Genomic DNA, 12,565 nt, shown 5'->3' with positions numbered 1-12,565 from the left:
TCTAAAGGAAGTGACTGTACAGCTGTCCATTTACAGAAATAACCAGTGCCTAAGTACACAATAAATTTTCTTCCTCGCATCCAGGGCTCCCTTCCTTTTCACATGTATCAGTTTCCCTAATTTTATTTATTTATTATTTATTTGACGGGGGTGGGTCAACACACAGGATCTTCACTGCGTCCTATGGGATATTATTGCAGCATACAGGCTCTCGAGCTGCGGTTCAGACTCAGCAGTAGCAGCGTGCAGGCTTAGTTACCCTGCAGCATGTGGAATCTTAGTTCTCCAAAAGGCACGGAACCTGTGTCCCCTGCATTCCAAGTGGATTCTTAACCACTGCACCACCAAGGAAAGCCCCAGTTTCTCTGATTAAAAAAAAAAAAACAACAGTCAAAGAATACTCCACAACCAAAACTGAGTCTAGCTAATGCATGGTGCTGGGGTTCAATTCCTGAGTCAGGAAGATGTCCTGGAGAAGGGAATGTCTAACCCACTCCAGTATTCTTGCCTAGAGAATCCCATGAACAAAGGGATCTGGTGGGCTATAGTCCACAGAGTTGCAGAGTTAGACATGACTGAGTGACTAAGCACACATACACACAAGGCATGTTTCAGTGTCACCAAGAGGTGAAAGGAAATATGTTTATATAAATCAGAATCCTAACACGGAAACCATGGTCTGTTTTCTTTTTGTCTTCAGAAAGCAACCTCTGATACCCTGTCTGAAAGAATTCTCTCAACCTACTAATCTTCTCCTCTTCCTTCCCCAGATAAGTTAACTCATTCATTTTTCACTTCTTAAATAAAATTTCTTGGAAATTCTTCTGAATTTCTATTTCTTCAATCTGTCCCCCTCCATGAACACAATTACACATCCAGTGAGAACAATCTCCTTGCAGAGCTCTTCTCTTACTGGGCAGTTAGTTACAGGTTTCTTATTGATTAACAGCCCCCTTTCTCCCAATAGACTCTAAGTTACATGTGAATAAGAACGGTCTCCTATGTACACCACTGTATCCCTCCATCTAGCATTGTGCTTAGTAGTTAGCATAAATGTTCACAGAACATTTAGCTCAATGAATAAATTAAAAATGCAATTCAACCAAACTATCTAAGCAAAGACTGCTCCCAAAGCAAAGAGGTTGTCCTTACTTGAGAAGTCCATTATAAGTCAATATACCTTTATTTGACAGAGAACATTTTGAATCGGTATCTATGAGTCACTGAATATCTACTTTCTTATCAACTTGGTTCTCAGAATACAGGATTGTTCTGTGAGTCATTGGTTTCTACCCTTATTCTGCCTGTTGTTCCCTTCATAACTGGGCAATTTATTCATATTACCTTTAATCTGTTGTATGCTGTATTATATACTTCTCCTATAATTTGTAAGATATCAGATTTTAAGAAATTAAATATCATATTCATAAACTAATGCCAAAACAGTATTTAATGGCATTAATAGCTGCAGAAACATAACTGCTTAGGAGAAAGGGTTTCAGTTCAAAGTGCAGCAGTGACATTAGCACCAAAACGCTCAAAGCTGTTCTCCCAACATTCAGTAAACAGAATGCTAACTGACTCTGAAAGAATGAAAGTGCCAAAAGCAACAGATAAAATAGGCAAGCTGGAGACAAACACCATAAAAGAAGGCATCTAGCATTTTGTAGAACTCACTAAATGAAAGCAAAAACATTTACAGAAACCAACTTATACCAACTAGGTGAGAGTCTACTTTGCAAACACCTAGAGTGAATACAAGACCAGACCTCTGGCAAGATTTGAACAATTTTCTACAATCCTGTGAAGCAGGTTAAAGAGACTGCATGACAACAATCTATGTTTTCTTGAAAGCATACAAGAGGAATGCTCAGAAAAACCTGAATGGCTCTGCTGTGCCAATCACACACTGCAGGCCTCCTAAAGCGGTAATAGCAAAGCATCTGAACTTTCAGAACCAATCCTGAATTATATAAAAATTCACGACTTGAAGGGAGAGGGTCCAGAAGTCTTTTTTCACAACCATCACTTCCTTTTCCTCTCCTACTAAAATATTATTGCTACTTTCACCATGGCAATGTATCACAACCATCACTGCATGAAGGTGATTCAAGATGAAATGTAAATGCAAATGTCCTTAAAAATAAGAGGATCAACTTCACTGACAAAGAGAAGGCTAATGAAAACTACACTGAGAGTATTTCTTATCTATCAGATTTGCAAAAATCCACAAGTCAAATACAATACCATATTGGTAAGGCTGTGGGGATACAGACATTCTCTTAACAGCACTCTCCTACAATCATGGACAGAATACAAAATTATATCACCTGTGTAGAGGGCAAGTTGGCAATATCTAGCAAAATTACAAATACATTTTACCTTTAACTCAATTAATATCATTTCTTGGAGTGTATCCTACACACTTCTTCTGTGTATTCTTGCCACCTCTTCTTAATGTCTTCTGCTTCTGTTAGGTACATGCTAGTTTTTTTTTTAATGGCTGAGTAATATTCCGTTGTATATATGTACCACATATTCTTTATCCATTCACCAGCCATGTCTTCACCATCGTGAATAGTTCCACAGTGACAGTACATATACAACATTATTCACTGCAGCATAGTTAGTGATAAGTGAAAAGTGAAAATTCAAATATTTAACAACTGCCTAGTTTAATATGGGCTTCCCTGGTGGCTCAGAGGTTAAAGCGTCTGCCTGCAATGCAGGAGACCCGGGTTCGATCCCTGGGCTGGGAAGATCCCCTGGAGAAGAAAATGGCAACTCACTCCAGTATTCTTGCCTAGAGAATCCCATAGACGGAGGAGTCTAGTAGGCTACAGTCCACGGGGTCACAAACAGTCAGACACGACTGAGTGACTTCACTTTCACCTTAGTTTAATATATTACAGTACACATCCACACAATGGAATACAATCAAGCTGTGAAAAAGAATGAGGGTGCTCTTTAAATACTGATATGGAAAGATAGCTAGGACACATTAAGTGAAAAAAGCAAGGTACAAAAGAAGGTATTCTGTATGTATCATTACATGTAAGAAAGGGGGAAAAAAGAAAAATACTAACATCTGTTTTCATTTTTACACAAAAACACTTAAAGAATCATAATAAAAATGAGTACAGGAAAAAAGTAAAACTAGAATATATGGGAAATTAGTGGAGGCAAGACTTCTCATTGTTACACTCTAAAAATAAACTTTTGAGTTTTAAATTGAGAAATTATTAAACTTAAAAATTTACATAACACTTCAGGGGGGCGGGGGGAAAAATTTACATAACACTTCAAAAACAGTCATAATGAAAATTGTACTGTGCTTATCATATATAATGTAAGATATGACAATTTCTTTACTTATTACTTCTATTTTATTTTAGTGAATATAGGGAGGAATATATATTTAGAAGTGCTTACCCAGGTTCCTCCAACTACTTTTCCAATCAATTCTTTTAAGTTCCTTAAAAATGAATTTTCATACCACAAAGGTATTGAGTAAGAACTACAGTACCCAAAGAGAATATCCAACTTTCTTATATTAGAAGATAGAAGAATATTCATAAGACCATATTTTCTTCAAAGTTTAACCAAACCCTGAAGGTACTGTTTGCAAAAAATGAACAAGAGCCCAGAAATACTGCAAAAGATAACCCTTAAAAGTTTGCTTAAGGTTACCACTTCAATAGCCAGTTGCCCTAGACATATTCTCTTATTTAGGCTACTGGAACATATGGACACAGAACATGGTTTTTCACTTTAATTATTTTTGCTACTGGTTGTCACATGGCATTGTGTTATTTGGGAGTCAAGTGCACCAAAATAACCGTTTAGTTCTTCATCAACAAGGATCATGGCTTCAAGCATATTATAACTAGACTCTGAAAAATGGAGAGTTCAATAAATACAATCAATCACAAACTATTATGTCACAATAATAATATTAACATATACTTTAAAATGCCAAGCCCACAAATTCCAGGGATGTCCCAAATCACCATAAAGTCCATTTTAATGTAAAAGACATTTACTGGAAAACTATGATCAGCATTTTAAGAGGATGAGCTAAATAAAAAATTTTATATGTAGCAAATACAGTCTGTATTAGTTTCCAAGAGCTGCTGTAACATTACCACAAACTAGGTGGCTTAAAATAGCTGAAATGTACTCCCTCATAGTTCTGGAGACTAGAAGGTGTTGGCAGGTCTAAGTTCCCTCCAAAAGCTCTAAGGACAAATCCTTCCTTGCCTCTGCAGAGTCCAGTGGTTGCCAGCAATCCCATGGTGTTCCTTGGCTTGTCAAAGTATAACTCCAACCTGTGCCTCTGTCTTCACACGGCCAACTTTCCTGTCTGTATCCAAATTTCCCTCTTCCTACAAGAATAGGGCTTCCCTGGTAGGTTAGATGGTAAAGCGTCTGCCTACAATGCGGGAGACCCGTGTTCGATCCCTGGTTTGGGAAGATCCCTTGGAGAAGGAAATGGCAACCCACTCCAGTATTCTTGCCTAGAAAATCCCGTGGACTGAGGATCCTGGTAGGTTACAGTCCATGGGGTCACAAAGAGTCGGACGTGACTGAGCGACTTCACTTCACTTACAAGAATACCAGTTACTGGATTAGGGCTCACCCTAACCTAGAATGATCTCATTTTAGCTTGATTACAACTGCAAACACTGTATTTCCAAATAAAGGCACATTCACAGATATTAGGAGTTAGGACTTATCAATATATCTTTCTGGGAGACACAATTCAACTCATAACACGGTCCAAATAAGTCAATTTCTTCAAAAGTACACCACTCAGAATCATGTGTGGAATACTTACAGATTTTGCTTAACCAGTATCCATTTCCCTTTCATAGGTAATAGCATCCAAGTTTCTTATGAACAGTCAATCTGCTCCTTCTTCAAGCCATAAGGTAGGGCTAAATTAAAGCCTCTTTCCAAAGTCAGGGATCTGTCACTGGTTGGGTCAGAGAATCATACTCCACGGGCCTCAGTGACTGGTTCAGGGATAGGCCACATAACCCAAGCCTGGCCATGAATCCTTCCATCCTCCCAATTTGGCTAGTGCTATACAGAAAGAGACAATGTGGATTTTAAAAATTATTTAACACTAAACTTGCCATTGATTATCTTTACCATCATACCTGCCCAAAAGGAAGCCAAAGAAGAAAGGAATGCTTAGAGATGGAGATAAGGAGATATTTCTGATTAAATAAGAAAGGCTTCTGGATCCAGTCAGATCAGAACCTAGCTTTAGCTCTACTCTGTTAACGTCCTGTTTACAAACCTACAAAATGACTTTTTTTTTTAATGACCTTTTTGACTGATTAATTTTAGCTGGGTTTCTGAACTTGCAACAGAAACAAGCTCTGATAGATACTGGCAAAATACTGCCATACAATTGAAAACAAGGCCTCATTTTTTCAGTCATTTTCTCAAACTTGTCAAACAGACTGGAAGAGCCAGTAGACAAAGAATAGCTTATATTCATGCCCATTCTCTGTCCATCACGCCATCTGCCATGAGGGTTTTAAAATCTAAATGTCATAAACAAATTCATTCATGTTTGTTAAAGTGTGACTGTGAACTCCTCACAGCAAAATATAAACAATATTAAGGAACTCTCAGTTATAAAAACCTAAGTATCAATATTTAAAGCATTCACAAAATCTTTTCCTATCCAAAGACACTCCACATGTCCACCATCACTATATGGTGGCTAGAGTGGAACAAAGTCATACTGAAATATTTTTTTCTTGCCATATCACCACTTCGAGAACATTCATGATAGTCCTGCCTTTTAATATGGCTATCACTGTTCATGATTCATTTGTTTCGATCTCAAACAAAATGTGTCACACACACAGTATATTATTTAAAAAAAAAAGTTTCTGGACTTTTTGAAAAAACAAGTATTTTTTACTCTAAATACTCTTTTCTACCTGTTGCACACCTCCAACTTTTACCCATTTGTCTCTGGAAAACGCCCAGCCCTTTCCTATTCCTTTTGCTGATACTTCAGAAAACTCAAAGTAATACATACATTCTGAATACAAAGGAAAAGATTACATTTTGAAGTGAAACAAGACAAAATACAGAAATGATGTTTCACCTGTTGGGTCTTACTTGTGTTGCCACAAAATTCACATGCACAGAAAATTAGTCTCTAGTAGCTAGTAACAAAGTGGTTCTTGACCCACAAAACTACCCTTAAAAATCACTGTGTTATCTGTGCCGCCCTTCTTGCTTCTACTTGAGCTTAGTCTCCGGCATTGCCGTGCAGACTAACTCATGTAGAAGCAAGAAAGGAAACCTTACACCACCAGACAATTTTTGGAGGTCTTGTGAGATTAAGCAAGACCAAAAAGAAAAAAAAAAAAAAAAAAATCACTGTGTTAAAGCTACTGAAGGTACCATAAATTGTGTTCAAAATGTCTGCACGCCTTCTTTCTCACACTAATTTTGTTTTTCCTTAAATAACTTGAGTCACTTAAATAGAACACTATCTCCTACTCAATTTCATTGTATTAATTCAAAGTACAGTTTTCTACCTTTCCACAAATATTTACTGGGCATCCACTATGTGCCAGTCACTTGCCAAGTACTTAAAATACAAAGAAAAATGTGACATGGTTGCTAAGTTCAAGAGTTTTGCAAGCTAGAAGAAACAGAATTGGAGAAAGAAAGATAAGAAAGTAAATAAAGTAGTACAATGTTTGCACACTAGAAAAAGAGTGACCTGTATTTTTGTGTTCAGGGGACTTGAGAAATCAGAGAGAAGGGACTGGGCAGTATATACAGAGAAAGGTTAAGTAGACTGGGATAATTAATAAGGTCTTACATGCTCCTTGCAGTAACTTTATTCTAAATGCCTGTGGTTTTTCAACTCCAGGGAGTACAAGAAGACTCACTTGAGACACCTGTTAAAAATAGAGTCCTATGCCCCATCTAAGACGACTATGATTCAGCAAATCTGAGGCAGAACCCCAAATTTTCAAATTTTATAGATATTTCATTCAAAGTTAATATTTTGAAACAAAGCTTTAGATAGGTATCTGTCTCAAGTTTCCCAAGTAGTCCTAGGGGTGAGGAGAATGTTGGGGAAATATTCACATTCATAGCCTCAAACTTCATTGCTCTGTAGGTGACATTATCATTAGCTGAGTGAGAAATCAGAGTGCACAGGGGCTAAAAGAGAACCATGGTGATTAAACTACAGAAACTGACCATATACACAAAAGATTTCCCAGTGCTAAGAGTCCAGCTGAGGCTGGACAGCATAAATCTGCAGTAGCATCCATCTGCACAGTTGTTTTTCCACTTGTAAAATTAAAATAATACCCACCTATTGAATTTATTATGAAGATTAAATTACATGTGATAACAGATGCAAAAACATGCAGGGACTATGGTATATTGGAATTCAAGATCTCAAAATTTTCAGATAATAAGGTATAGGAGATGGTGTTGGAAACAGATGTCTGTTCTTTTTATTTCAAGAAAATATTACTTAAGTCCTTCAGTCTACTTCAATCATGTTTGTGGGCTGACCTGGTATCATGAACCAATAATTATAATGCTGTTTCTTAGTGAAAAATGTAAAATAGAAATAGCCAAAAATGCAAAATAAAATGAACTCTTTACACCCAGATGGGCACTCTATATTAACACTGTACTTGGTACTCAAGAAGGTTACTGAAGAACTCATGAAGAAAGAATGAAAGAAGTGAATGCCTTATAGTAGGTGAGTCTATTTTCTCAACTTACTAAATCCTCCCCATGCTAGATTTTGTTATGTTTCTTTCTGTACAGTATCTTCCCAGTCAAATCATCCTTTTCCATTTCCATAAGGCCAGAGAATCTTTTACACTGCTTACCCATAGCAAGCTACTAATGTTCTGTTCCTCTTAGAAAAATATAGTGTTTCTAGAACTTAAAAAAAAAAAAACGTGTTACTTTAGTAAGGACTTCTGGCTGTAAGTGATAAAAACCCAAATTAAATAGGTCTGAGCAAAAAAGGATAGTTATTGACTCTCAAGTAGGGTTTTTAGAACTCCCTTCATGAACAGTTGGATCCAAATGCAAAGATATATTTCTCTCCCCACCCATCATTGTGTCTATCTCACACAGAAGCACACCACCTTCACTTGTTGGCAGGATATCCCCTCATGGGAGCTCCTTCCTGCTCACAGGCTAGTAGCTTAGCTACCCCAGAGAAAAAGAGATCTTTCCAAAGTATGCCACCAGCCAGACTCAAGGCTGGTGGTCTCCACTGTGACCAACAGCCAGGCATAAGTCACAGAATTGAGTGAATCAGATTCATCCAAACCTCACTGAACTCAAAAACATGTTAGGAGAAGTGGCTCCCTAAAGGTAAGCCAAGTTACTGTTGCCAAAAAAGAAAGGAAAAGATTCTGACAGGACAAAAACAAGATATGCAATACAGAATACTTGATAAAACAAATACACCCTTATTCACCAAAATAAGGGAGAAAAAACTTAGGGGAAAAGACTAAAAATCTAATTTACATGATTACAATTATCTAAAATCCTATAGGCTCTGAAGTCAGACACTCCCAGATTCAAATTACCAGTTCCATCACATTTATTATTTAATCATTCTAATTCTCTGTTCTTCATGGTTAAAAAAAAAACTATCACTATTTGCAGGTTGACAGTACAGATTAAATGAAACATGAAACATGTTAAGTATATACTGTGTGCTAGATGAATATCTACTGTCATGAACACTTACATAAAGAAGTGAAACTGATGTTTCCTAAGGTAGATTCCAAATGGACCCAATTATTCATCCCTTCATATATCTAGGCCTTATGCTATATAAGTTTATAATTCTCTCCTCCCACTATCTTCCTAGGCTCAATCATGTGACCTGTTTTAGTCCATGAATATTCCAGGAGAAAGTACACAACCAGAGGCTTTAAAAATTACTTCATTATTTCTGCCTGCTTTGTGTACTTCTGCCATGCCACAACAGACCCAAAGTGGTCTGCTAAAGACTACTGAAAAAGGTGAACAGTCTAGTTACTGTTGTCATTCTAACTTATGTCAACTTACATCAGTCAGCTCATCCCCAGACATGAAGCAAATTCAGTCAAGCTGCCTAGACAATCCAGAGTTGATTATATGAAAAAACAAGCTAAAATATGTATTTAAAAAAAAAAAAAACTTGAATGAATCAGAGATAAATAATTTACCTGGCGAAAAGTTAAAAGCAATGGTCATAAAGATGTTCACTGAACTGGGAAGAAGAACATATGAACACAGGGAGAACTTCAACAAAGAAATGAAAAATATAAGCATAGCAAACAGAAGTCATGGAGCTGAAAAACATAATATCAGAAGTGAAAAATATACTAAAAGAGTTCAAAAGCACACTAAATTAAGAAGAATAAAAGATCAGTTAACTCAAAGACAAGATAGTAGAATTCACCCAATCAGAGCAGCAAAAAGGGAAAAGAATGAAAAAGTGAAAATAGCTTAAAGAATTTATGGGACAGCATCAAACCGACTAATATTTACATCATACAGCTCCCAGGAAAAGAATAAAGATAGGTAAAAGCCTTATCTGAAAAAATAAAGGCTGAAAACATCCTTAACAGGGAAGGAAACAAATATCCAGATCTAGAAAGGCCAGAGACTTCCGAGCAAGGAGTCCAAAAAGACCCACACCAAGACACATTACTAAAATGCCAAGAGACAGACTATTAAAAGCAGCAAGACAAGAACAACTTGTTACATATAAAGGAAACCTTGATAAGCCTATCAGCAGATGTTTCAGCAAAAACTTTGCAGGCCAGAAGGGAGTGGAACAATATATTCAAAGTGCTAAAAGAAAAAAACTTCCAATTAATAATACTCTACCCAGAAAAGTTATTATTCAGAGTGAAGGCGAGAGAAAGAATTTTCCAGACAAGCAAAAGTTAAATTGTTTATCACCACTAAGCTGGCCCTACAAGAAATGTTAAAGGGACTTCTTTAAGCTGAAAAGAAAGACTGCTAATTAGTAATAAGAACACACATGAAAGAATAAACCTAATATACATTAGAAATAGTAGTGGATTAATTACTTAGAAAGCTATCAGGAAGGCTGAAAAACAAAAAAACAAAAAACTAAGATTACAATAATTGGCTACAAAAGCAGTTTCAAGAGGGAAGTTCATAGCAATAAATGCCAACATCAAAAAACAAAAGTCTCACAACATCCAACTTGACATGCAAGGAACTAGAAAAAGAACAATCAAAGCTCAAAGCAAGCAGAAGAAAGGAAATAACAAAGATTACAGCAGAAATAAGTTAAATACAGACTAAAAAGACAACAAAAAAGATCAATGAAACCAACAGGTGGATCAAAAGGTAATCTTTCAAAATTGACAAACCTCTAGCTAGACACACCAAAAGAAAAAGAGAAGACTCAAATAAATAAAACCAGAAATCAAAGAGGAGATATTACAACCAATACTACAGAAATACAAGGATTCTAAGAGACTGCTATGAACAACTACATACCAACAAATTGGACAACCTATAAAAGACAGACAAATCCCAAGAAAAGTGTAACTTACCAACACTGAAACCATGATGGAAAATAAAATCTGCACAGACTGGATACTACAGGGAAACTGAATCAGTAATTAAAAAAAAAAAACAACAACCTTTCAACAAACAAAAGTTCAGGCCCAGACACCTTCACAACTGAATTCTACCAAATATTCAAAGAATAAGTAACAATCCTTCTGAAATGTCAAAAACAGAAGAGGAGGGAACTCTGCCAAACTCTTCTTGTAAAACTAGTATATTCTGATACCAAAAGCAAACAAGAACTCCACAAGGAAAGAAATTATAGGCCAATATTTCTGATGAACAAAGATGCAAAAATCCTCAATGAAATGTCAGCATGAATTCAACAATACACTAAAATACAACTATATAAGAATGCACACCATGATCAAGTGGGGGTTTATTCCAGAGATACAAAGATGGTTCATCATCTACCAATCAGTTAATGTGATATACCAGTATCAACAAAATGAAGGATAAAAATCATATGATCATCTCAACTGTCCAACACCAGCTCTGGGAGTTGGTGTTGGACAGGGAAGTCCAACATGCTGCAGTCCATGGGGTTGCAAAGAGTTTGGACACGACTGAGCAACTGAACTGAACTGACTGAACTGCTCATCTCAACAAATGCAGAAAAAATCATCTGACAAAATCTAACATCCATTTATGATAAAAACAAAACAAAAAAAAACCAAAAAACCAAGTGTAGATGAAATGTACTTCAACATAAAAGAGGCCACATACAACAAGCCCAAAAGTAACATCATACTCAACACGGGAAAGGTGAAAGCTTCTAAGATTGGGAACAAGACAAGGATGCCCATTCTCATCACTTTTATTCAACACAGAAAATCCCAGTTAGAGGAATTAAGCAAGAAAAAGCAATAAAAGGCATCTAAATGGCAGAGGAAGAAGTAAAACTGTCACCATTTGCAGATGACATGATACTGAAAACCCTAAAGACTCCTATCAAACAACTGTTAGAATAAAAATATTCAGTAAAGTTGCAGAATACAAAATCAATACACAAAAATCAGCTGTTTCTATACATTAATAATAAACTCTAAGGTAGAGAAATTAGCAATATACAGATTCAATGCAATCCGTTTTAAAAGTTCCAATAGCATTTTTCATAGGCATAAACAAACAATCCTAAATTTGAATCAAAAAAGACCCCGAAGAGCCAAAGTAATCTTGAGGAAGAACAAAGCCGGAGGCATCACATTTCCTGATTTCTAATTAGAGTACAAAGCTAGAGCAATTAAAACAGTACAGTATTGGCATAAAAGTAGAAACAGATCAACACATGGGAGAAAATATTTGCAAATGATATGTATGATAAGAGCATATTAATATGCAAAATTTATAAGGAACTCATACAACTCAAGAGCAAAAAACCAACAACAAATCACCACAATTTGATTAAAGAATGGGCAGAAGATATGAATTAGACATCTTTCCAAACGAGACATTACAGATGGCCAGCTGGACATCAAAAGATGTTCTACACCATTAAGCATCAGGGAAATGCAAATCAAAATCACAATAAGATAGCACCTCACATCTGTCAGAAGGGCTATTAGCAAAAAGACAAGAAATAACAGACGTCAGTAAGGATGTATAAAAAAAAAGGAACCATTCTGTACCACTGGTAAGAAAGTAAACTGGTGCAGCCACTGTGGAAACCAGTATGAATGTTCCTCAAAAAATTTAAAAAAAATTACCATATGATCCAGCAATTCCACTTCTGGGTATTTTCCAAAGAAAAATGCTAATTCAAAAAGATGTATGTCAGGAATTCCCTGGCAGTCCAATGAGTAGGACTCTGTGCTTTCACTGCTGAGGACCCAGGTTTGATTCCTGGTCAGGGAACTAAGATCCCACAAGCCACACAAAAAAGCAAAAAAATAATATGCACCGCCAGTTCACTGCAGCATTATTTACAATTCTCAAGATATGGAAA

At 36.3% G+C, this 12,565-nt stretch overlaps 1 protein-coding gene and 1 non-coding gene across 8 annotated transcripts in view; one reads left to right on the top strand and one right to left on the bottom strand.

Annotated features, from left to right (window-relative positions):
* Positions 1–12,565, bottom strand: part of LCOR (ligand dependent nuclear receptor corepressor) — a 130,309-nt gene that overhangs the window by 102,576 nt on the left and 15,168 nt on the right. The window lies entirely within an intron of this gene.
* Positions 2,688–2,759, top strand: TRNAC-GCA (transfer RNA cysteine (anticodon GCA)). Its single transcript has one exon. It is a non-coding gene; the product is annotated as a tRNA-Cys (tRNA).

The sequence above is a fragment of the Odocoileus virginianus genome, chromosome 7 (assembly GCF_023699985.2).
Source record: "Odocoileus virginianus isolate 20LAN1187 ecotype Illinois chromosome 7, Ovbor_1.2, whole genome shotgun sequence".
NCBI classification, from domain to species: domain Eukaryota; kingdom Metazoa; phylum Chordata; class Mammalia; order Artiodactyla; family Cervidae; genus Odocoileus; species Odocoileus virginianus.
This window is presented reverse-complemented; position numbering and strand designations above follow the sequence as displayed.